This window comes from Xenopus tropicalis, chromosome 2 (assembly GCF_000004195.4).
Source record: "Xenopus tropicalis strain Nigerian chromosome 2, UCB_Xtro_10.0, whole genome shotgun sequence".
NCBI lineage: Eukaryota > Metazoa > Chordata > Amphibia > Anura > Pipidae > Xenopus > Xenopus tropicalis.
This window is the reverse complement of record NC_030678.2, coordinates 82,248,799-82,274,889: the sequence shown is the minus strand read 5'-3', so window position 1 is coordinate 82,274,889 and position 26,091 is coordinate 82,248,799. Positions and strand designations below refer to the sequence as shown.

The following is a 26,091-nucleotide window of genomic DNA, read 5'->3' as shown; positions in this document are numbered from 1 at the left end:
TTCTGTCTGCCAACATTTAGTTTTTTGTTTTGTTTTTCAATTCACAGCTCTCTCCTAACCACTGTACTAGAAACTCCCTTGGGTTACAATTTTTTATTTCTTCAACATAACAATTAGATGGAATTATGCCACAGGCTTTATTTTTAGGGACAATTTTCAAAGGCTTGTAATGGGATTAATCAAATGCACTTACTAAAAAGGTGTGCTGTGACAGTGTGAAGCAAAAAATAATAATGCTATAAAACATCTTGGAATTAATAAGCAACATATTTATTAACATATTTACTTTACCAGGCTCAAATAACAATAATGTATGGAAAGTAGTGCAATAGTTCTTATATTATTGAGCTCTATAATGTGATTGTTTTGTCACCCTTATCGCTCCACAGAAGATGGACAAAATACTAGGAATTTTTTGTCTGAGAGGTTTGTGTAAAACCAGTCAGTCTGATTAGCCTGAGCCGCAGCTCTCACTTTCTTGTAGCCTAAGAGAGCTAAACTGAAAACTGGTTTCTTCTTCCTCAGACTGAAACTCTGATGTATCTCTGCCTGTCTGCTGGCCGCACGGTAAGTACACATGAAGCTGCATTCTCTCAGCTGCCTGTTGGGGCAGTTTCTGACTTGTCTGTCCACACGAGACACCATGAACCACAAGGTGATGATGTTCTTCATGGAAAGGGGAAGCCATCTCCTCCTTGGACAAGTCTTGATGAGGCCATTGTGCTCTTCTTCCTATGTAGTCTCTTCGTAATCCAGGCCTGATAGGTTTGCAGAAGTGAAAGTATGTCACATGTCCGCCAGGTTCCATAAGCATACTTTTTTTATGTTGAGTCCGTGTCCCATTATGGGCCGATCCAACACACCTATATTAGGGTATAAAAAAAAAATATTATTTGCCCTTTAATTATCCTCCCACAAACATGTCACATGTCAAATACAGCTGTATATCATGCCAAACCACAGACAAGAGCACAATGTTTTATACCAACATTATACCAAGACTGCTGTACTACAGGACAATATACAGTGGTGTGAAAAACTATTTGCCCCCTTCCTGATTTCTTATTCTTTTGCATGTTTGTCACACTTAAATGTTTCTGCTCATCAAAAACCGTTAACTATTAGTCAAAGATAACATAATTGAACACAAAATGCAGTTTTTAAATGAAGGTTTACGTTATTAAGGGATAAAAAAAACTCCAAATCTACATGGCCCTGTGTGAAAAAGTGATTGCCCCCCTTGTTAAAAAATAACTTAACTGTGGTTTATCAATTTCAATTTTCAATTTCAATATCAATTTCTGTAGTCACCCCCAGGCCTGATTACTGCCACACCTGTTTCAATCAAGAAATCACTTAAAATAGGAGCTACCTGACACAGAGAAGTAGGCCAAAAGCACCTCAAAAGCTAGACATCATGCCAAGATCCAAAGAAATTGAGGAACAAATGAGAACAAAAGTAATTGAGATCTATCAGTCTGGTAAAGGTTATAAAGCCATTTCTAAAGCTTTGGGACTCCAGCGAACCACAGTGAGAGCCATTATTCACAAATGGCAAAAACATGGAACAGTGGTGAACCTTCCCAGGAGTGGCCGGCCGACCAAAATTACCCCAAGAGCGCAGAGACAACTCATCCGAGAGGCCACAAAAGACCCCAGGACAACATCTAAAGAACAGCAGGCCTCACTTGACTCAATTAAGGTCAGTGTTCACGACTCCACCATAAGAAAGAGACTGGGCAAAAACGGCCTGCATGGCAGATTTCCAAGGCGCAAACCACTTTTAAGCAAAAAGAACATTATGGCTCGTCTCAATTTTGCTAAAAAACATCTCAATGATTGCCAAGACTTTTGAGAAAATACCTTGTGGACCGACGAGGCAAAAGTTGAACTTTTTGGAAGGTGCGTGTCCTGTTACATCTGGCGTAAAAGTAACACAGCATTTCAGAAAAAGAACATCATACCAACAGTAAAATATGGTGGTGGTAGTGTGATGGTCTGGGGTTGTTTTGCTGCTTCAGGACCTGGAAGGCTTGCTGTGATAGATGGAACCATGAATTCTACTGTCTACCAAAAAATCCTGAAGGAGAATGTCCGGCCATCTGTTCGTCAACTCAAGCTGAAGCGATCTTGGTTGCTGCAGCAGGACAATGACCCAAAACACACCAGCAAATCCACCTCTGAATGGCTGAAGAAAAACAAAATGAAGACTTTGGAGTGGCCTAGTCAAAGTCCTGACCTGAATCCTATTGAGATGTTGTGGCATGACCTTAAAAAGGCAGCTCATGCTAGAAAACCCTCAAATAAAGCTGAATTACAACAATTCTGCAAAGATGAGTGGGCCAAAATTCCTCCAGAGCGCTGTAAAAGACTCGTTGCAAGTTATCGCAAACGCTTGATTGCAGTTATTGCTGCTAAGGGTGGCCCAACCAGTTATTAGGTTCAGGGGGCAATTACTTTTTCACACAGGGCCATGTAGGTTTGGATTTTTTTTCTCCCTAAATAATAAAAACCCTCATTTAAAAACTGCATTTTGTGTTCACTTCTGTTATCTTTGACTAATAGTTAAATGTGTTTGATGATCAGAAACATTTTGTGTGACAAACATGCAAAAGAATAAGAAATCAGGAAGGGGGCAAATAGTTTTTCACACCACTGTATATACATTTAATTATAGCTTGGCTCTAATTTACTTGCTGTTTTTACTTTAATATTTGCTGCCTTTAAAACATATTTGTATTTGGTTTTGTTTACTTTTTGTACAATAACATTTTTAAATATAGAGCTGAATATCTATGTCTGTTATATAGATCTCTGTTCTTGTAGATTCATTTGAGAAAGTAGATGGACTATCGTGGTGTCATGGACGCCAAAGATTACTGTTCTTAATTAAGGGGCTAAGATTTGATTATACAAACTTCTAACTCATTTATAGCGTGTATTTACAGGGTTTATTATATTTTTATTTTTGGTATTTAGTTATGACTTGCCTGTTAGTCTTTGTGTATGGAAAGGGTATATTTTAAGATGATTGTGGAACAAAAACATCTTGGAATTTTATTCAAAAGAATATTGTTTGCAATATGGTATTCTGAATGGAAAAATTGCACTGCTTCATGATTTGATTCCCTGCTTCTCCACCATTATGCACTAAGTCTGGATGCTTGAACTTAGAATACAAATATAAATGTATTGAAATTAAAAAGGGGGGAAATTGAAATTTAAAAATAGTTGCCAGTTTGTGAGTCCATGTCTATATTATCTGTCAGCTAAATTTAATATGATTTAATATGTTTTGATCGTGGATGGTCTCAGACACCACATGTGCTCAGTCACCATATAAACAGGGCATAGTTTAATAATACCAATCTGCACTGTGTGGCATTCCCTCTGATTTTCCCTCCTATACAGAAAGTTACTGTACTTTGCTGTCTAAAAACACTTGCCAGGTTCCATTTCTATCATATCCAACCCACCCTCCAACAATAAAGTACAAAGTTTGAAAAGAGAGCACATAGGCTATAATGTATTATGCAAGATTTATTTCAGCAAATATGGGACTAACCTAGGCCAGAAGAACACCAACACTGTGGGCTACTTTATGCAACACACTTGTACAGTAGGACCCAGTATAGAGGCAACCTCTGCTGTCAATATGGAGCAGTCAGACAAGATGCAGAGCTTGACAGCTGATATTTTCATGATGGTTCCCTCTTTAAACACATTCAAGGTCAGTAAATGGAACTCTAAAGAAAAAACTCTATTCCCAGTAAATGGTTAAATGTAATTCTTTCCGACTAGAAAAATAAATTTAGGGTACAGGTATGGGACCTATTATCCAGAATGCTTGGGACCTGGGGTTTTCCAGATAAGAGATCTTTCTGTAATTTGGATCTTCATAACTTAAATCTTTCTGTAATTCGGAACATTCTGGATAACGGGTTTCCGGATAAGGGATCCCATACCTGTATTAGCAGAGGAAGGTAGGAAGGTGTTGTTTAATGTAAGATAATGGACAATGGGAAAATCCTTGTTTGTTTGGGTAAGGGGTGGTTCTCTAAATTTGGGTTTATACCAGGAAGAAATATTTGTTTTGTTGTGACCAGGAACAAATTCATTTTCACCTTTGCTTGATTTATGTTTTCATTTTGTCTTATTTCTGCCTTAGTTTGGATTAATATCTGCAGAATCTTCATAAGGTTAGACTCCATGGAATTAGTGTCTGTTGTAAACCACAGCTGCTAAATTACAATGCGATATAGTACTCCAAAGTAGTAAGTGCTGGAAGGTTAAATAAGCTGCCAACAGGAAATATAGACATAGAAGTGAAGAGACAGAAGAGAATACAAAGCTAAGCTGAAGACACAATAGAACAAGCAGATAAAAGCAGTGCATACATATGCTGTTCCCTTTTAATAAAGTGGGTTTTCCTAGTACAGGTATAGGATCCCTTATGCGGAAAACCCGTTATCCAGAAACTTGCGAAAGGCCATCTCCCATAGACTCCATTATAAGCAAATAATTCAAATTTTTAAAAATGATTTCCTTTGTCTCTGTAATAATAAAACAGTACCTTTTACTTGATCCCAACTAAGATATAATTAATCCTTATTGGAGGCAAAACAATCCTATTGGGTTTAAATGATGTTTAAATTATTTTTTAGTAGACTTAAGCTATGGAGATCCCTATTACGGAAAGATCTCTTATCCGGAAAGCCCCAGGTCCCGAGCATTCTGGATAACAGGTCCTATACCTTTAAATAGGGATGTACCAAATCTGAATATCACAAAAGATCAGATGTAGCACCAAACCAAATCCAAACCTTCTTTGCATATTCAGAAATTAACATTACATTTTAAACATGCCTGCATAAAGCTTTAAAATAGAATGACCGAATCCCACAAAAAGTAGTGGATTTTATGCAAATTCTTTATGCAGTGCAACTAATTCAAATTCCTTATTGGAATTGATGGCAACAATCAATGGGTACTAATCTGATAAAAAGCCATACATGGTCTGACTGGGGGTGCAGGGCCCACCAGGGCTGCCACCCCAAGAGGGTGGAAAGAGTATTTAACAGTTTACGATTTTTCCATATTGTAGCCAAAACACACATTATATTAATTTAAACTAATCATCTCTTTTTCTGAAAACCAAAAAAAAAGTATTTTGCATGTCTTTTGATTCAGATATCATATACTAGTTAGTATACCAACATACAAGCGCATTATACCTGATTGCTCCCTTATGAGACAACTAAAATGTCTCATTAAACATTATTATTTGTATTATTAACACATATCTATAAAGCTCCAACATATTTCACAGTGTGGTAGATAGAGATGTATATTTAATGAACACACAAATTACATACAATTATTGATGCAAGTGGTAAATAACACCCAGTGGAATAGAGTTTGCAGTCTAAAAAATATACATACAGACAATGACTATGTCAAAATCTCCAGCTTGTAAAAGCTTCAGTTAACTGATTGTAGTGCTGGAGTGAAGCATTTGAAGCAAGTTGAAGGTATAATTGTACTTAAAGAAATACTGTCACGGGAAAACATGTTTTTTTCAAAACGCAGTTAATAGAGCTTCTCCAGCAGAATCCTGCATTGAAATCCATTTTTAAAAAATTCAAATAGATTTTTTTAAAGGACAAGGAAAGGCTAAGTCACTTGGGGGTGCCAAAATGTTAGGCAACAACAAATTAAAAATGGAGATCCAATATATTTGTACAGCCCCGTCATTTATGCCACTCAGAAATATAGTAAATATCGTTTTTTACTTGCAGTTATATTCAGGTGCTGGTTGGTGATTTTTCCTTGAATAGGGAGAGTACACACACAGAACAACATGCACTACTGTATATGCTATAGAACACTTTCTGGCCTAAAATGGATGACCCAGGGCCTAGAAATGGATATGGCTATGAGTGTGTTGACATAGCGGTTGTCTCAGCTGACTGGCTTTATAAAAACAACCCAACAATCTGAAAATCCACTTCCATTCCAGGGTACATCCTGCATCATAAGCATCTACTAAATGGGTTATAGTACATTTTTAAATGTTGTAGAGCTTTTCTAGCTCTACAAGGGTATGCTATGGCATATTCTCCATAACTGAATATTATTATCAGTAATTTAGGATTCTCCTGGGTATCACATTCATGCCATAAAAAGCAGGCATGCCAGGAAATCTCAGAGTTTGTTTGTGCTAATGGGATTGTATTGTTTTCTGTCTCTCTCTGTAGATTTTTTTTTTCTGGGCCTCAATCAGGCATGTGTGCCACCATCCTGTAGAGAGTGCCTTGGTTACAAACTAGCTTTACTCTCTGTAACTCAATAACAGATGAAAACGATATACATGTCCTGGTTATAGTAGTGTCTATAAAAAATTACATTATACTAATTGTGACTGAATTCCCCAATAGCCCCCCTTCACAATATTCACAAATTCCTTTTTCAGGAACCCCTGGTTACAGGCTAAAGGCTAAATCACTTGGGGGTGCCAAAATGTTAGGCACCCCCCAATGACTTTAATCGCTTAGCTTTTACCTCGGGCTGGTGCCCCTGTTAGGAGAAAACAGCACCAGCCCGGGGTAACTGCAGCAAGTGTTTTTCTCTTCCTTGTTTCTTCTGTCTTCGGAACCCCCGGGCCGGCGCGTGCGCAGTAGAGTGAAAAAGACCATTTTTTTTTTTTAAAAGTTCAGCTTTTCACTCTACTGCGCATGCGCAAGCACAAAGACGGAAGAAGGAAAAGGAGACGCTCGCAGGTACCCCAGGCTGGTGCAGTTTTCTCCTAACAGGGGCACCAGCCCGGGGTAAAAGGTAAGCGATTAAAGTCACTTGGGGGTGCCTAACATTTTGGCACCCCAAAGTGACTTAGCCTTTCCTTCTCCTTTAATGCTTAAACATGGATGGGGGTTGTCTTGATGTAGTTTTTTTCAAGCTGCACTGCACCTGTGGGCACTGAGCACCTCCAGTGCTTTCTGAAATGATCTGTCATATTTGTATCAGCCTGACTATTTCTATGTTAATACACTGTTTTAGTGGAATGCACAGTCTGTTGCTGCTTAGCTGTTGTCTGTAATTGAACATCACTTTCTAAAGCAATAACAGCCAGAAGGTGCTTGTAGAAGCATAACTGCAAAATGGCAATTATTCCCTTCTGCTCTTCAACAAAACCAGATAATAGAAGTTTATTGATTTCTGAAAACCTAATCCAAACTGATATTACTGACACATATAGAGATTTTCTTTCTTTCTTTTTTTTGCCTCCTCCCCTCCTGTGCTGTATTCTATGGTCTTAAATCTTTATGTGTTCAGAGTTAATCTGAATTACAATCTGAGGGTTCAATCCCATTGAAAAATATGATCAGTCGACTTCTCTGTGTGAAGTGAGTACATATAACTGTATCACATGAGCACATCTCAGACACCATGGGGTAGATGTATCACCATTCTGATTTTTGTGGTTTTAGAACCACTAAACTCATTTCCACTAAAACCACAAATGTCTAGTTATTTATTAAAATATATTATGAAAAAGCCCAAAGACATTTTCCACAAATCTTCGTGGACTTTCAAACAAAAAAACCCCCAAGATTTTAGATGGCAACGTTTTTAATGATTGTTTTTACACTATAAATCCTGAAAAATGAATGTTTTGGGGTTTTTTTAGACAAAAAACAGGAATTGTAAAATTAAAAAAATACAAACATTAGTTAATGCCCCCTCATGTGTATGAACCTTTAGATTCAAGTTAAAGTTGATTGTAAATCAAGTTAAAACATTTAATATTGCTTTGCCTTTGTAACATCTAAGATACATAGCTGCTGAATTTAAGATTCATTGGACTGCAATTTTCGAGTTGGAATACAGCACTGGCTCTCCAAAGGACAAATAAAGCACAGAAGGAACACCTGATTGTAGAAATGGGTCTGATATGTGCATCCTGGTGTTCAAAAACCTTAAAGTAACCCTCCTTCCCCAAATTTACTAATACATGATTGTACAGGGCTGTATTGAATTGGGTAGATAATATTCTTTAGCAGTATAGAACTGCTGTACTTGGCAACATAAAGTATCCCAAAGTTATGCCCAGATCTTTTACTTTTTTGGTCCTTTGCTTTGAACAAGATCAACCTGTCAAATGGCATTTGTGAACATGCATCTCTTTAACCCATTTGGCATTACATTGTTACCTGTCACTTGTCAACATGCAGAATAACTACAGAGGCCAGCTATGGCAGCCCCCTTAATTAATACTATATATATAGAGAAGCCTGGAAGGCTCTGCTGGAGCTGATTCCTACAAAATGGTTGAATAGTGGGCCCCATTTCTGTTTTTCTCCGCCATGAAGATACCATTTTTTAAAAATCCAAAGGTGCAGCAATAGAGGTAAAACCCCACTGGCTGCTAAATGGCCCAGGACTACTGGGGGTCACATTGTGATCCTGACTGATCACAATGTGAAACAGGCCCTTTCCTAATGTTAAAGGCCCTGTAACCTCTAGTTACACCAATAAAATACTCACAGTTGTCCATTAGTATGGGATATTATTTTCAAGGCCTTTATATCAATGTCATACAGTAACATTGTTGTATTTAATTATTTAAAAAAAAAATAAAAAAAAAAATATATATATATATATATATATATCCCAGTGGAGCCAATAAAAGGGCAACCATATGGGGGTTTTAACCTTGAAAGCAAGAAAGTTGCAGGTAAAACTTAGTCCCTTGGCTAAATGTATATTGAAGCAGTAGAATTCTTAATGAATCGCATAAGTCAGTGTAGGAACTGGTCAAAAGGGATGACTTTGACGCAGTTGGCCAGCTTGAAGTATATTGCAATATATGGACAAACAATCCCTGTTTTGCTTAAAGGGAAGGGCATTTCTTAGTAGCTTAAATGCACCGAATGTCTTAATGTTCTATATATTGATAATGGGTGAGTGCAGAGGATCTCTTGTTGTTGTTTCTATATATAAATATATATATAGAGAGAGAGCGAGTGAGAGAGCGAGAGAGAGAAAAAAATAAAGTGTGTATTATATTTAACTTGACTTAACTGATTTAAAAATGACCAGTTGAATGTAAGATAGTTTAAATTAGGGATGTCTCACTTAGCGCTTAGTTGTTTACTGCAGCTTTCAGGATTCTGACCACCCATTTGCTGGTAGAGGGGATTGGGAACTATAGCCCAAAAACACTGGAAAAAAGGGGTGCAAGTTAAGAATTGCTGTTATTACAAGCATACACTGCCACGTAGAAAGAATGTTTAATACAAAACATACCTGTGAAGTTTGCTAGCAAGAGCATCAGTTTGTGGTCTCTTTGTTTCTTCCATCGTGTCCTGTTGTGCAGGTTTTACGTTAGGAAGAGTAGCTATGTAGGTACTGGAGGACACCGTGAGGCTGACTGCCTCTCTCCTGAATCCATTCTTGCTTGAGTGCTGTGGTGCTTGTTTTGATATAGGTCGCTTGTTCAATGCAGCCATTGCAAGCAGCTTTCACAGCCAGCTCCCTGCTGTATATAAGGAATACATTCATGAATTATTCAGGCTCTGAAATATTAACAAGTCCAGGTTAAAGCACCTGCTTGCTCATACAATCACAATACATAACTGCTTAAAGATCTACCAAAAATAGTTTTGTGTACATACAATCAGGTCCCAAGGGGACAAATAAATACCATCACTGTGGTTTATTCTCTTTTGTCCTATCAATATATCAGTTTAACTGCTGTAATAGAGTTTATGGTGTTTGCATTACTACATTTCTTCTCAAAAATATAATTGTATTCTCCTTTCTCAAGCATCCCCTAATGTGAGAAAGATAAACATTTATATTGTATATATTGTTGAGCCAACTTATTTTATTTCTGTCAGGAAGAGTATTAGCCTAGGCCAGATATAAAACTTCTTGCTCCAAAACACATTATTATCTACAGCAGTTGCATCCTCTACAGGCAAAGTAAGATTTCTCCTCTATATATGTTAGGTCAATCAATCTTAGCATTTGACTATTTTACAGATGGATACTAAATTTCAGCTGATGCTTTGGGATGTTGTTTAAACTTAGTATAAATACAGCTGCCCAAGCTCCAACATATGTCCTGTTGAAATGGTTCCTTGACATTGACATGCTGTTTTTATAGGACTAGCTCTTCCCAACTTCAGAAATTACTGATTGGCTGCACAATTTGCTAACTTACAACAATGCTGGCACCCTAACCCTGACAAAAAAAAAGACCTCACCCTGAAAATTAAGATAGTAGGATCAGAGGAATCCCTCCGGACACTGCCCCTTGCTGGACCACAACCGGACCATTGCCTTCCAATAATGACTTTACCCACATACAAATGCTGGCAGATTGTGGCTTTAATGACAATGAGCTTACATGACTGCTAACCAATGGTCATCCACAATGCCACTGTGGAACAACAAGCTGTTACAGCACTTTCCCCAAATACCAGACACTAATATTTGGACTAATAAAGGCATTACAGAGCTCCAACATAAACTCAAAGTATTTGACTAAAACCTACCAAACCAATACTTGTTGAGGTATTTTTAATTAAACATGCCTTTTTATAAAAATTTCCAGCCAAAACTTAACAAACCCTTGCTGGAAAAACTACTAAAAATATGGACTGTAACACCTAACTACCCAATTTGCAATCCCTTCAGTGGCATAATGGACTTAGCCCCAGATTCATTTGAAAGAGCTAAAGCTCAATGGAACCAAGACATAGGAAATCTCGACCAGGATATGTGGAGTGACGTTCTCAGCCAAATAAATAAACCTCCATCTCTGCCAGGGACAGGCTCTACCCAAAATTTACCCAAACGCTATGGACTCCAGTTTTAAAAAGTGTGCTCTGAGAAAGCACCTTCTTTCATATTTTATGGTGGTGCACCTAAATCGAAACATTTTGGACAGATATATGGAACTTTCTGCACATACAATTAGGACTTTCGCATATAGCTCTGTCACTGCTAAGTCAGAGATACTACTGCTCATCAAACTGTTATAGAAGAGAGGCAGAAGAGAAAGGCATTCTATAACATGCTTAAAGTTAACATAAAGTTGAACCACCCCTTTAACATATCTGTTTGCTATACTTGTGAGATTGCACTGACTCTCCCATTCTTTCCCTAACATTTCCTCCCCCCTTTTCCTTTTTTTTTTTACACTTCACACCTCCGTTGACTGACACTGACTAAACAATAACACCTTACCAAATCTATGGAAGCTGTAAAGTATACATAAATGTTGTTTGTTTGTTTCATTTTGTATTATGATGCAAAAGGTTAAAAAAAAAAAGTACAGCTGCAGCCTGATGTAACCGTGATAGGGCTAAACAACAAAAGGCAGGGAGGGAATGGAGCCATAGATCATTCCTGTCACTAAGCTTTTGTATCTGTGGGATGGTTCAGTAAGCCTGTTGTATAAGGTATGGTATTCCTAACCTGTTCCTTTTTCTGACCTCATTAGGGTTATGGCTCCAATAGTGTAGTAGGCAAATAAATTATTAAAATATTTCAAGATACCAATTATTATTTAAAAGTATTTATATAGTTACATGCATAGTCGTTTAGGTTGACTAAGGACACAACCATCAAATTCAACATTTTTGTTTAAATGAAACCTAGTTGATCCAAAGGTATCATCTGAAGCTTTTTCAATATGCCTCAGATGGCAACTGGACCAGTCTCTGGATCAGTTCTGGACTGAGAGTCAAAATACACCCTGGCATTTCAAATACACAGAGGCCCAAACAGCCCCCGGCAGTTCACTAAATAGTAACTGTCTATAACATCTTACAGCAGCCCTTCTTGCATTTGCCAGAACCCACAGAATGCCAGTTCTGGGCTGCTCTGGGTCAACATGCACTGCTATTTTCAATATCGCTGATTCCCTCACATGCTGAAAAACCATCCAACCCCTTCTTGAAGCTATCTAATGTATCTGCCTGTAGAAACGGTTCAGAGAAATCCACAACTTCACAACTCTAATGCCGGCCATACATGCACCGTTACCATCGTACAATATTTGGTGCGTGTATGGTGGCTCAAAGAGGCGACTGATATCACAAAGGCTGTGGATTTTGTTCATCATGTTGATTGACCAGGTTTAAAGATTTTGATTTGGCGCCATTGAAGGTTTCTGAGCAAAATCTATGTTTAGGGCTGAATCGGCAGGCGGAGGTAGAATTTCTATTGTTTCTACCTCCATATTAGACGATTCAGCCCTGAACGTCAGTGGAGGGTGGGAACGATCTTTTGTGCGATTACTATGTGTATGTACTGTAAACACCATTTTGTATTAAAACCTAATCTCCTTTCATCTAATGTATGTATCTATGTTTTATTTATATTGTGCTGTTTATGCAAGCAGCGCTGTACAGCATAACAAGAAATTAAAAGAACAAAATGTCATCACAATAATAAATACAAATAATGTTAGACACCCCCAACTGATTATAATCACTGATACCTGTTACCTGTTTATTACTTGCCTGGGGTATATCTGTCCATCTTCATTATGTTCTTCCATATTCTGTTTGTTCAGTCAGCACATGTGCAGCAGAGTGAAAGATGAATTTAGATGTGAAAAAGCTAGCTTTTCTACTCTACAGTACATGTGACTTACTGCCCCCACCCCACCCCCAAAAAAAAGAAGACAAAAGATTGCAGCTAACAAGCTTCTACATAAATACCCAAGTCAGTGCTATTATAATGACTGGCAGGGGAAGGGGGTGCCTAACATTTTGGTAGCTGCCAGTGATAACTTTCATTCTCCTCTATAGCGTCTTATAGATGAGTATTTGCTTGTACTTTTTAAAAGAGAAGTAAAGGTAAAAACTAAGTAAGCTTTATAAGAAAGGTCTATGTAAATACAGACATAAGCACTCACAGAAAAGCTGCTTTGAGTTCTCAAAAGAAACACAGGATTTCTTGTCTTCTTTTGTGTAAACATGTTCTTCAGTATCAGACTTCCTCTCCTTTAGGGCTCCCTCAGGTATGGAGCAAAAATCTGCTCAGCTCTCTCACTCCCTTTTTTTACTCCCCCTCCCACCAGAATGTGTGATCTGAGCTACCAACTGCTAGAGATGCAGTAGGGAAGCTACCGAGACCAAGCTAAAACCGCAGCTGCTATCTTAAACAAACAGAGGGAGCTTCTAGGGCTGTTTACTCAGGTATGGTAAAGCTTTCTGCAGAATAAATATAGTGTTCTAGCTGGCACTATCGTTTGGCAAAATGCCTTTCCTTCACCTACTATACTGCAGCACATATGGGGATAAGTCCCCCCTCCTGTCACGTAGAACGAGTTAATCAATTAACACATTATAATACCCCCGCCCCCTGACATATACGTGTTTTTTTCTTCCCCACGAGGCCCCCTCCTTCCCCGCAGGTCGCAGCTACAGCAGGGCAATGGATGCGCTCAAGTCAATGGCGCGCGCTGATGACGTCACGACCTGGAAATTTTGAAAGGTATGGTTCGTTCCCTTAAACTCTGCCCTAACTTGCAGACTCAGCGTTTCTGCTCTCTAGGGCTGTAGATGCTGCAAAGCATTTTAAGGTACTTGTAGTATCCTTTCTCTATGCTTATGATTAATCTTGTTACTTTCCCCTCTATGGTTTCTCATATAAAATTTTCTACAGATGTCCAGGCAGATGGAGAAGTCTAAAGGGAAAAAGACTTCTAAGACTAGGCATCTTGCCTGCAGGGAATGTCAAACCCCCCCTTCCGGATGGCTATTCCAGGGGAAGTTGTGAGGATTGTCTGTCTAAGGATACTGCTACTACCCCTCAGCCTGAACCCTCTATGGTATGGTTTAAAGAGTTGTTGCAGCAAACCTTTATGGAATTCAAGCAATCCATTTTGAAGGAAGTTCCTAGACCGGTTGCAGAGGATACCCCCTCCTCCATTGAGGAAGGTGAGTTTTTTGTTATTGATGAAGTGGCTTCTTCTTCTTCTGAGGATATAGTGGATACCTCCCTTTTTCATCCAGATAATATCTGTAAACTGATTAAAGCTGTGAGAGGGGCTATTGAGGCACAAGAGGGGAAGTGTACTGATACTGAGAAATCTCAGGAGGTGGCTAAAAAAGTTAAAACTTTTCCCTTTCACCCTGTGATAAAGGATTTAATGGAATTTGAGTGGAAAAACCCAGATAAAGCCCCTGTTATTAATAAGAGATTTAAAACTTGGGAATCCCCTCCATTAGTAGATGTAGTGGTGGCTCATCTCTCTAAGCGCACTACCATTCCAGTGGAAGATGGGTCAGGCGAAAAGGATAAAGATAAGCCCCAGTCTTCCAGATCACAGGGACCATCCAGGGCTCAGAGAGGCAGGGGTAAATACCTGTCATCAGCCCGTAAGTGTGAATTCTGATGCCAGAAGTCTTCCAGTGGGTGGAAGACAAGCCTTTTTCCTAAACCATTGGGTAGAGACTGTATCAGACCTGTGGGTTCTACAGCTAGTAGAGGAGGGGTACAGAATCAAATTTTTTGCTTTTCCCCCTCCATGGTTTCTTCCCACCAAGAAAAGCTCTTCTCCACAAAAGCAAGGTGCTTGGAAGAGGCAACATATACCTTCTGCGAAAAGAGAGTATTAGAAAGAGTTCCAATTCTGGAAGAAGGCAGCGGCACTTATTCTACAGTCTTCCTTGCCCCAAAACTGGATGGTTCTTTTCGACCCATCATAGACCTCAGGTTTGTAAACCGCTTCATTCGGAAGAAACATTTCAGGATGGAAACAATAACGTCAACCTTGCGGATGATAGAACAAGGAGACTACCTTGCAACCTTGGATCTAAAGGACGCCTATCTCCACATTCCCATTTTTCCAGCTCACAGAAAATTTCTAAGAATTGCAGTCTTCCTAGAGAATCAGCTTCATCATTTTCAGTTTTGTGTCCTACCCTTTGGGATTACATCTGCTCCAAGGGTTTTCACAAAGGTAGTCGCATCTGTTACTGCAGTTCCATGTATCCATGTGATACCTTACCTAGACAATTGGCTGTTCCACGCAGTCTCAGCCTCCCTCCTCCTAAAGCATCTGCAGAGATCGTTGATAATTCTTCGGTATCTGGGCTGGATTGTCAACAAAGAAAAATCTTCTTTAATTCCTTCAAGGCAAAAGCAGTTTCTGGGAATGAATATCAATACAGAAGAGATGACCATTACCTTAACCTCCCAGAGGATTGCCAACATCATGCATCATGCGTTACTCAACTCACACATCCAGTTCCTGTCTCCTTGAGACAGATGATGAAAGTCTTAGGTCTAATGACAGCTTCTATAGAAGCCCTACCTTGGGCCAGGTTGCACATGTGTCCCCTTCAACAGGAAATCTTGACAGTCTGGGACAGGACAGAAGAATCCCTGGATTCCACATGGATAATCTCCCAGGAGGTAAAGGACTCTCTAGATTGGTGGCTTCAGCCGGTCAGATATGCCAGAGGGAGGTCAATTCAGGATCCCATAGGAATCTTAATAACAACAGATGCCTCGGCCAAAAGATGGGGTGCTCACCTAGGGCAACAGATGGCTCAGGGCCTTTGGGATGCCATAGAAATGTCTCTTTCATCTCTCTTTTAATTACAGAGAGTGAGGGTGGTGTTCAAGGCCCTCGTGACCTTTTCCAGTTTAATCCAGGGTCAAGCAGTAACAATATGATCCGACAATTCAACAGTTGTCTCTTACCTGAATCATCAGGGGGGAACAAATCCCAGATACACCTAAAAGAATCTCAGAGGATTCTTTGCTGGGCAGAGAGGAATCTGTTAAATATTGCTGCTGTCTTCATCAGGGGAAAGGACACTATTCTTGCAGATCGTCTGAGCAGGTTGATAGTGGATCCGAAGGAGTGGTCCTTGAATTGGAAAATATTCAAGGAATTAGTCAGACGCTGGGGAGTCCCAGAGGTCGACCTGATGGCGACCAGGGGAAATGCCAAGCTCCCAAAATTCTGCTCCCTGTATCATCAGGATCACCCATGGGTCCTAGATGCAATGACAATCAGTTGGCAGTTTTATCTGGCCTAAATTTTCCCTCCTGTTCCTATGATCAGCAGGGTTATTAGGAAGATCAGGAGGGACCAGACTTCAGTTATTGCTATTGCCCTTCTGGCCAAAGAGAATATGGTTCTCGCATCTCATGAACATGTGCCACGGGGACTATTGGGTTCTTCCCCAGACCGAAGATCTACTTTTTCAGAACCAGTTTTTCTGCCCTGAGCTGAGTCGCCTAAGGCTAACTGCTTGGAGGTTGATTGGTCCTTATTAACCACCTCAGGGCTATCTGAGAAGGTTCTCAATTCACTCCTTCAATCCAGGAAGCCCTCAACTAATAGGACTTATTCAAGAGTCGTCAAGACCTTTCAGAAGTGGTGTTCTGTACAGAATGTAAATGCTGACAAACCATCTGTTAATGAAGTTTTGGAATTTTTGCAGCAGGGGTTGGACAAAGGACTAAGTCCTTATACCCTCAAAGTCCAGATTTCCGATATTTCTGCCTACCTGGGGTCTCAGTTATCGGCTGACCCGTTAATACAAAGATTCCTTAAAGCAGCCCAGAGGATAAGACCTCCTGTTCTGGATCCGGTTCCCCAATGGGACTTGAATATTGTGCTTGAACAATTATGTGAACCACCCTTTGAGCCCTTGGAAGAGATTGATCTAAAACACCTCTCCTTTAAAACAGCATTTCTTACAGCTATAACTTCTGCCAGAAGAGTAAGCAAGATTCAGGCTTTAGCCTTTAAGGAGCCTTACTTACAATTTTTCCCCGATCAAGTGGTCCTTAGAACCCTTCTGGATTTTTCTCCTAAAGTTGCCTCCAAGGTGAACATAAATCAAGAAATTAGGCTTCCTTCCTTTTGCCTGAATCCGTCTACAGAGGAGGAGCTGAGATACCATTCCCTGGATGTCTGCCGTTCTCTGAAGAGATACTTGCTACAGACAGAAAGCTTTAGGAAGTCGGAGAATCTGTTTTTAGTTTTTTTGGGGAAAAATAAAGGTCTGACAGCTTCAAAGTTGACCTTGTCTAGATCGTTAAAGGACACTATTCAAACATGCTATATAGCAGCCAAACTATCTCCTCCAATTTTCGTCAAAGCTCATTCTACGCAGGCAACATCAACCTCATGGGCAGAGCCCCTTCTTGTTCCACCAAACCAGATTTGCAAAGCTGCTACGTGGTCAAGCCTTCATACTTTCTCCAGACATTACAGGCTGGACATTGATGCTTTGCAGAAGGCAGCCTTTGGAAGAGCTATTCTTCAGACTGTGTATCAGAAGAAATGATGATTACCCACCCTATTTCCCATATGTGCTGCAGTATAGGACGTGAAGGAAATTTCTTTTCCCTTAAAGTCCATACAGCAGCACAAGTTTGTTCCCACCCTAATAAACTATTTTTTTGTGTGCTACTGAAGTACTTTTTTATAACACGTATCATGTGAGGGGGGCGGGGGTATTATAATGTGTTAATTGATTAACTCGTCCTACCTGACAGGAGGGGGGACATAACCCCATATGTGCTGCTGTATGGACTTGAAGGAAAAAGAAATTACGGTAAGTAAAATTTCCTCTTTCCTTCTGCTTTAGAGGTTTCTATGCAGAGGCGTGAAAGAGCGTGAGAAAACATGCCCTCTTCATTACTACACATAATATGAACACTTCAGTTGAGAAGCTTTTTTCCTCAGAGCAGTGATGCAGTGAAGTGATGCTGATCTACTGGCAAGGCCCAGGCAATATGGGAGGTTATTTTCTGTTTGAATAGGGAATATGCTGGCAACCCAATTTTACCCAAGGGGTAAATAAGACGTGATATGGAATGTTTTGGTGACTTTCACGTATTGGTTCTATGTGGTAATGGTATCTCATATAATAAAGAACTGGAAGGGTCTGAAAAGCGTTAACCTTTAAGATCCTTGCTATTCCTTGACCCTTTGGTCCAAATAAAAGTGAAGTTTAACTTTTCTACCACAGGTACCCACATTATGTGGGTAAAAGTACCCAAGTGCCACAGATCATACATTCTACCTTCTGACGCACATCCGGGTTTGAAAGCGGAGGAGCGGCTTATAAATCTTTGTTATTTGGTGCTCAGATTTTTGTTGATTTTATTGCATCTTCAGTTCTGCATAGGTGTTGTTAGCTAGATTTTGCCCTTAAAACTAATTTGGCCAAGCCAAAATATTCAAACTGAATATTGGGCATCAAACTGTTCAGTAGTCCACTGACGGTATATTAAGAATATTTTATGTTGATACATTACGAGATATGGGGTAAAAAAAAAACTTATGTTTAGCATAGCTTTGTAGTTTGCAGTAGAAAGATTTATTTACCCATTTGTCAGAATGTGTAGTTTTGGAAAATATATGCATTTCTAGGGTGTCTAAACTGTCTTATGGCATATAATACACATACTGGGTGCTTATATTGCAGCAGCCAGTGTCAAACATGAAAAATTCATATTCACTTTTCATTTGGGTGCCTCCATACACCACATAGTTTAGCAAATCTATGCATATTGGGCTTTAGACTGTTCAGTAGGCTCCTTTAGTTCATATTTAGAATGTTTTATGTTGATACCTTAGAAAATGTGGTGTATAGAATAGGGTAAATTGCAAGCTTTTAGACAATTTTCAGAAATTACATTAAAACTGTACATTTAGCTTAGGTTTGCTGTTTTGCCCCACAAAGCCATTTTTAAATTTGGCAGAACGTGTATTTTCTGGGGGTCAATTTACTTATTTGCAACTTTTACCACACATAAATCAGGCAGTATATTTTTTTGGTAGTAGGAAATAAATGCCATGAAATTTGTATGCACTAACTTCATTTTGGGGTATCTGAATGACACTGCTCAGCAGACCCCTGGCCTTTCATAGGATGATTTTTCCTGGTACCTAATGCTATATGGGAGATAAGGTGATGAAAGTGGAAGATTTGAGGAAATTTGTAGATATGTCAATCAAAACCACCATGGATACCAATTTTGAATTCACCAAAAAGTGTACTTCCCAAAAATATGTTTTTGGGGTCAACATAATCGTTTTGAATTTTAGTGGTTGAAATGATTACTGCTGCCATTTGTATACACCAACTTCCTTTTGGGGTCTCTAAATGCCAGACACTTGGTACCTAATGCTATGTGGGAGATATGGTGCTTAAAAGTTGAAGAGGAGGCAGTTTGTTGAAATTTTTTTTTTTTTTTTACCGAAACTACTAAATTCAGAAAAGCATTACTGTTTGGTACTTAGGAGCAGAATATAGTGTCCTGGTGTTTACCTAATGTTACAGGATTTTTCACTTTGGAACCTGAATTATACCAAATTTTCAAAATATTATTGCAGAATATGGCAATTTACTGCTGGAAGCTTTTGATCTATAGAAGTCAAATCTCCTTGAAATGTTACAGATCTGGTATTTGCACATTCAAGACATAAGGCTTTCCAAGCAAGTTCAATTTTTGGCCATAAAATTGGCAATTTTTCTTATGGTTTATAGAGCTCTCAATCTTGACCCAGAAGTGGAAATACACCAAACCGTAGGCAGATTTAAAGAGTTCAGGTTCTCCTTTTCTTAGTCAAACCATACCAGCGAATCCTACAGGAAACAGCCAATCTATGGCAGCAGGTCCACTAACTTTTTCCAGTCTGAGTTATGATTAGGAGTGATCCCTGGCAAAGATATTTTTCTTCTTCTGTTTGGACCCTCCACAAAATCTAGAGAGCAGCCTTCCTAAAAGGGCATTAGACGTCTAATGGAAGCAGCACCTGTTTACATTGTGGTTCTTTGAGACAGTCTCCATAGTGGATTTCAGAGCCTGCAGGCAAAACGAAGATTGAAGAGTAAACCCAACAGAACCGGAGAGTAGTACAAGTTTATTATAATGGCTTGCTCTAAAGCATCAAATACCCAAATGCATCTATAAAAAAAACCCACCAAAGACTAGATAAGTGCTGCACCTCAATTTTGGTCACAACTTAGACTTAATGGTGTTATCTCTCCTTGGCACCCTAAGAGAATGATATGCTGGCAAGCAACATTAATGCAAAGAAAGCTTAAAGGTGTAAAAACAGACAAATATGTAGATTGCCTAGGGCAGTAAGCATGCATCACAACTGGCATGGGCTATAACTTGATCTTGGAGCAATGTAGATGTAGCTATTAAAGACCACACAAAGCTTGCTACGCACTATATTCAGCCACAATTTTGTCCTTGTGTTTAGAGGTTTGGATAATGGGAACTGCCTACAAAACCTTTTTTGTAAACCTACAGTTTCTTTATTGGGTCTGTATAAAGTGACACCTCTGCCTGGGGATTTGCCAACATCCAAAGACCTCAGTCGACAGTCTGATCACCCTTTGTAAGAAGAACCTCTGACACATAAGCAAAATGGTAGGATTCGGGAGCCTGTTTTATAGGCTACTGGATAACTCTGTACCAGAGAGCTCATATGTATTCAATTAGATTTAAGAACTGAATTCTACCTTTGTGAAGAGATGTTCATATTTGTCCTTAAAGTATGGATGCTAATTGACAAGAGCGTTTTGGCAGACCCTGTTGCTTACAGGATAAGCCATAGTTAATAAAGCAATTGTACTAGCCCACAACAGTGGATATATTCTACCTGTGACAAGATGCAGATCTCAAGGAGCCAGATCATTGCCCTTCCCTTGCTACATTTCAAGACTCAGTAGTTCAGAACAAACACTGCTTCTAATAGCAATTACATTTATATAAAGATCTGCAAAGACCACTAAATTACTTTAAGGTTTCTTAAGAAAAACTATTTGGGGGGGGGGGGGGGGAATTATTGTTTGTGCAAGACAACTTTAAAAAAAAAAAAAAAACACCACAAGTCAGCTCAGGCACTAAGAGGATCTTCAAAGCAGAAAAATAAGGCACCACAGTCTGGTTAGTGAACCCAGTCCAAATGTTTAACCAAGATAGCAATTGTTGAAATAAAGTCATTTTACATTTATTAGATTGACTGCTAAGTTAGTGTTACAAAAATATATACTACCCCCTATATTATTTTCCTGTTTTAGTTTTACATTAATACTTGCAAGAAAAATGTGAGCTTGAGTAATGTAATATAGCCATGTCACAACAAAAACTCTGCTTAAGGTTATTAGACATGGCATTTTCAACATTTGTTAAAGACACCAATGCTGTTATGCATCCTGAATCTCAAAGGAAAAACTATACCCCCCAAACAATGTAGGTCTCTAAAAATATATTGCATAAACAAGCTCATATGTAAACCCTGCTTCATCAAAAATTTTCATAAAAATTTACTTTTAGTAGTATGTGCTATTGGGTACTCCTAAATAGAAAATTGCCATTTTAAGAATTAAGGGCCACCTCCTAGGATCCCAAACAAGCCAAGACACACATACATGCTGTCAGCCAATTAATGGACAGAGTTCTACCTTTTGCTTCCACACTTCCAGTTACAGTTAGAGCTGCATTTTATCTGGTCATGTGATCTGAGGGAGCACACAGCTCATGACTCAATGGTGGATAAAGGGAAAGGATGTAAAAGACCAATATTTACAGAGTTTACATTATATAGAATATATCTTTTGGTAAAGTATTCATTCTGGGGGTATAGTTTCCATTAAATGGGGCAACTGCATATTTCAAAGAAAGCATTTCAGCTGAAAGACAAAAATTACAGACACAAGCCACTGGCATTAGACACAGCATTTTGCTCCCCACAGGCCTAAAAACACCACAAGAGCCATACCATTAAGATCACTTTATTTTGAAGAAAAAATAAATAAATTCCAGATTCCACTTCCAATTTCTATGTTGCACCTGCAAAAAGGAAAAAAGTAATTAGGAATGAACAACCCTTTTTAATTTGATTTGTGGATTAAAAACAGAATTTCCTTGCTTCCATAAAAAAACTCAATAGCTTCCCCCACCACTACTTTCATGAAGATACTGCAAATTTCTAAAGGAATGCATTCTAACTTTTTCCATACAATCAATTATATTGCATGCTTAGAGCATAAATAGAGTTAGGGTTTATGTTTTACAAAGATGGTACAGTAAACAAAGCCCTTTTGAGAGATGAACCTTTACAAATACCCAAAACAATTCAATATTCCAGGGCAGTACTGTCCAACTGGAGGCCCGTGGGCCGCATCCACCCTGTGTGGCCCCCCACCTGTCTGGCTGCTTTGATGGCTTACCTTTGTGTAAGCTTTAAATGGTATCAGTACTGTGATTAACTGGCCCCCTTCATGGTTAACACCTCAGATTCAGGCTGTAAACCCCCTGTATTGTTGACAAATTTAATCCACTGTGTTGTTCACACCTTCTAATCTCTGCATTGTTCACACCTCAGGCTGTAATCATCCACATTGTTCACACCTCAGAGCAGTAGAAACCCACAAATAAACCCTGCACACTATAAAAAGAACATATACTGTGGTGGTAAAGCAATAAAAAACGTTTTTTAATATAGTTATTGTGCAGACTGTAGGTGCAGTGCCAGCATTGTGTCACTGTATGCTGCCTGTGTGCCATACGCTGCCTTCCCTACCCTGCCTGTGTGTGCCATACTCTGCCTGTCCTATGCTGCCTGTGTGTATGGCACATACAGGCAGCATAGGACAGGCAGAGTATGGCCCACACAGGCAGGCAGAGTATGGCGCACACAGGCAGGGTAGGGCAGGCAGAGTATGGCAGGTTTTTGCTGTACTACCACCATTAATATGGCTATGGTAACGCGATAACATGGGTGTGGTTTTAAAAGGGGGAGTGGTCAAAACTAGCTTCCTTTATCGGCCCTCCACCACGGAGGCCCGAAAAATTCCGGCCCTCGGTACCACAGAAGTTGGACAGCACTGTTCCAGGGTATTTAATTCCAGGTGGGTACTGTTACATGCAACAATGCCCTTAAGTATTTGACATTATAAGACATTACTGACATCACAACATTGCAACTAATTAGACTAAAATCAGATTAGTCTGGAGAATACTTGGTAGGTGCATGTCTTATACATGTTTTAGACTGAAAACAATCAAAATAGAGAAAAGTTAATTGCGAAGAATATGCATGCCTACCTTATGGCACGGGCATGGTTTGAGCTGTCCAAAAGAAGCTTACTCAGTGTAATATTTGCATTTTAAACCTGCAAGATAGTGGGATTAAGATGTGAATAATGCACTCTAAACATGTCAACTGTGAAGATGTAAATGCATCCTTGATGCAGACTGCCTTGCATATTAGTACTAGGCTGTGAAGTTATTTACCTATTATAGCTACTTTTTCCCACAGTCAAGACTTAAGGTGGCCATATATGTTCAGATTTTAGTCTTCCAAAGATTCGGATATTGGTCATACATTTAAATGCAACAATATAAAACTAACATTCAGACTGAAATTGTAGGCTAAGCCTTAGAAAAAAACCCCAAGGATATTGTCAAACACACAATACATGTGCAGATTTTACAGAAATCCTATCAGAGTTTTCTAACCTGCCCAATCACCACGAAAATTATTGGGGCGATAATTGAGCCCACACAGTCTGAATATTGCAGTGTGTATGACCAGCTTTATGTGCTTAGAGACACTAACTACACTTAATAAAAATTAATGTAGACAAGGTTCTGTATACTGAAAACTTGATGTTGGCATATTTAATAGAACCTTTTAGACCAAAGCCATATCTAAATTAACCTTTATGACAAGGGCCCAGGGGGAAGATTAGTCACCTGTTGTAGCACAGATAAACTGTGGGTGACTAATGTCACCAAAATGCCCTCCTACCATTAAAGTAAATTGGCAGTGGAAAGACATACAAGTCATTTTTCAAAGTCGTGCAAAGTTCTCTACAGAAGGAAACGTTGCATGACTTTGGATAAACAAGTAAACGTATGCCTTTCCACTGGTGATTTACTTTACTGTTGGTGGAAAGCCATGTTGGGAGAGAGACTTAACAGCAGGTGACTAATCTCCCTGTTGGACATCAGCCTTATGACCCGAACTACTTGCACAACAAGCTATCATTTGCTGAACACAATATACCTGTTACAGGAACTTGTAGCGAATCCTAACCAATGCCCACTTTTATCACCTAAAAAAAGGAGAGGGTTATGTTATTTTCTATCAAAATATAACCAAGGACAGAGGCAAAATGCAAACAAATTGTGGACCTGAGCCAAAGATTCTTTAACAAGGCTAAAATGCAGGTTTTGCTATAGTTCAGGAACTGGGCAAGAAAGTATCTGCTTTAAGTGTGCAAGAAATTTTACAGGGAATCTCAGCTCAAGCCCATAAAAGGCCCACGAGACCATACCGTAAAGTATTCCAGATACAGTTCAGACTGATTGGCTCCCCATTGTCACAAAAATCTGTCATAAGGGAAAGCATATCTGGCCTGTTATGGTACCTGAAATCTGGCTTGCACATTAATGGTTTGCAAACTATTAACTAAAATGAGGGGTTTGTTCTGGGAAGTGGAGGGGTGGCTACAATTACTCACTAAAATGCAAGAGTGCACACAATCTTCCGCCAAGAAACAGTAACTGACTGTCAAGCTTCAGATTAGCATTAGTGTTAAGTCCATCAAGACCTTGAGGCATTGTTGTATGCAGAGTGAATAGTTGCACCTCTAGCTTCAAAACAGTCTATAAAAGATTAGGCACCTCTGCATTCCCCATCAGTATACTACCAGCTCCAGCACCATGAAGCAAAGAGATGCTAGAGCCACAGAAGGCTAACATGACAGGCCAAAAGCCTTAGAAATCTAAAGGAAGAATTCTACCAGTTCTTCCCACATGCTGAGATAACTGCCTGCCCAGTAACTTTCCTGGTAAATACATAGTACTAATTACAGTTGTATGCCCAACAAAGCTGTTAAAGATGCAGTCCCTCTTATATAGAATTGCAGCCTACTAGAAGAAATACCAGTTTCTGGCACATCAGCAGTTTTAGATTGCATAAAACATCTAATAAAAAGGCTACATGGAACTTTAAAAAGGGACTAAACCTTTAAACTTTCTGACACCACACTTCTGAAGTTTACTTTTGTTAAAGAACAAAAACAAGCTAAAAGAGCACAATGCAGCACTTTGATTACCACCTGCCTAGATTTACAAAGCAATTTTAACCATGTCCAAATGATAGTTATTTCAGAGCTTCTTGCACTCAGGACACTATTCATGATTCGCATCCTGGGTGCTACAAGAGGTTTGTGCTAAGCACCGACTCAATTATTGCACAGGAGATTCATTTTAGACATTGCAACGTCAGTTATATTCATGTTTTCAATTAGTCACAGCACGTTCTTGGATGTCTTGTACAGCCTGGTGCTCAAGCCCAATTTGTACTCTGCCTTTTAACTTGCCAAGCACTTGACAAGTTTTTTTTTTAACAACATCGGTAGATGAGCAGTTAAAGTCACTCATACATATAAGTGTACATTGCCTACACATTCTGGCATTTAAAACTTACATGTTCAGTAAATATTTGTACATTACTAGTATCTAGTGGTACTAGCCACTATATAGATAACATTTTTAGTATTAAAGACTACCAAGCTTGGATATAAGTTCAAGTCCTATGATACAGGAATATGAGTGGTAATATTAACATTGCCAGTTCTGTGGAAGGCAGGGAGGTCAGGTGCAACACCACCACAGGATTTTCAGCATGAAATAGGTTATGTACCAAACCAGTATAGGACATCACCAGACTCCAACCCAGATGCCACTATGTCAATTTAAAATAGTCATTTTACACAGTCTACAGATTTGTTAGATACTGCAATTTTCTTATGCCATTTGCCAAAGGTGGCACAGATTAGCAGATTTTATGGCTTCTAAACATCCACAGCACACCAGGTTAGTGGCACGCTCAAAATATTCAAATATGTAGTTCAGCCATCCTTTAAACTACAATTATCAGTTAAAAGTAGTGTAGCATAAGTGTTTTAAGTGCTTGTATTTAAGCACTGGACTTCCACCATAGAAGTCATTAATTGCAAGCCTTCCTGTTGGAAGACCCATTTAAAAAAATGTACACAAAATTCATCA

The 26,091-nt window shown here is 39.1% G+C and overlaps 1 protein-coding gene across 2 annotated transcripts in view; it reads right to left on the bottom strand.

Annotated features, from left to right (window-relative positions):
• Positions 1-246: 246 nt before the first annotated feature.
• sfpq (splicing factor proline and glutamine rich) overlaps positions 247-26,091 on the bottom strand; it is a 37,056-nt gene continuing 11,211 nt past the window's right edge. The window contains exons 10-16 of one of the 2 annotated variants that reach the window (XR_001169868.2): positions 24,083-24,131; positions 23,119-23,186; positions 21,791-21,861; positions 19,811-19,860; positions 12,519-12,574; positions 9,307-9,538; positions 247-863 (exon numbers count right to left, since the gene is read on the bottom strand). The gene's annotated coding sequence lies outside the window, so the exon portion shown is untranslated. Of the gene's footprint in view, positions 864-9,306; positions 9,539-12,518; positions 12,575-19,810; positions 19,861-21,787; positions 21,862-23,118; positions 23,187-24,082; positions 24,132-26,091 lie in introns of those variants that run through there. The other variant, XR_004221056.1, reaches the window with a different exon arrangement.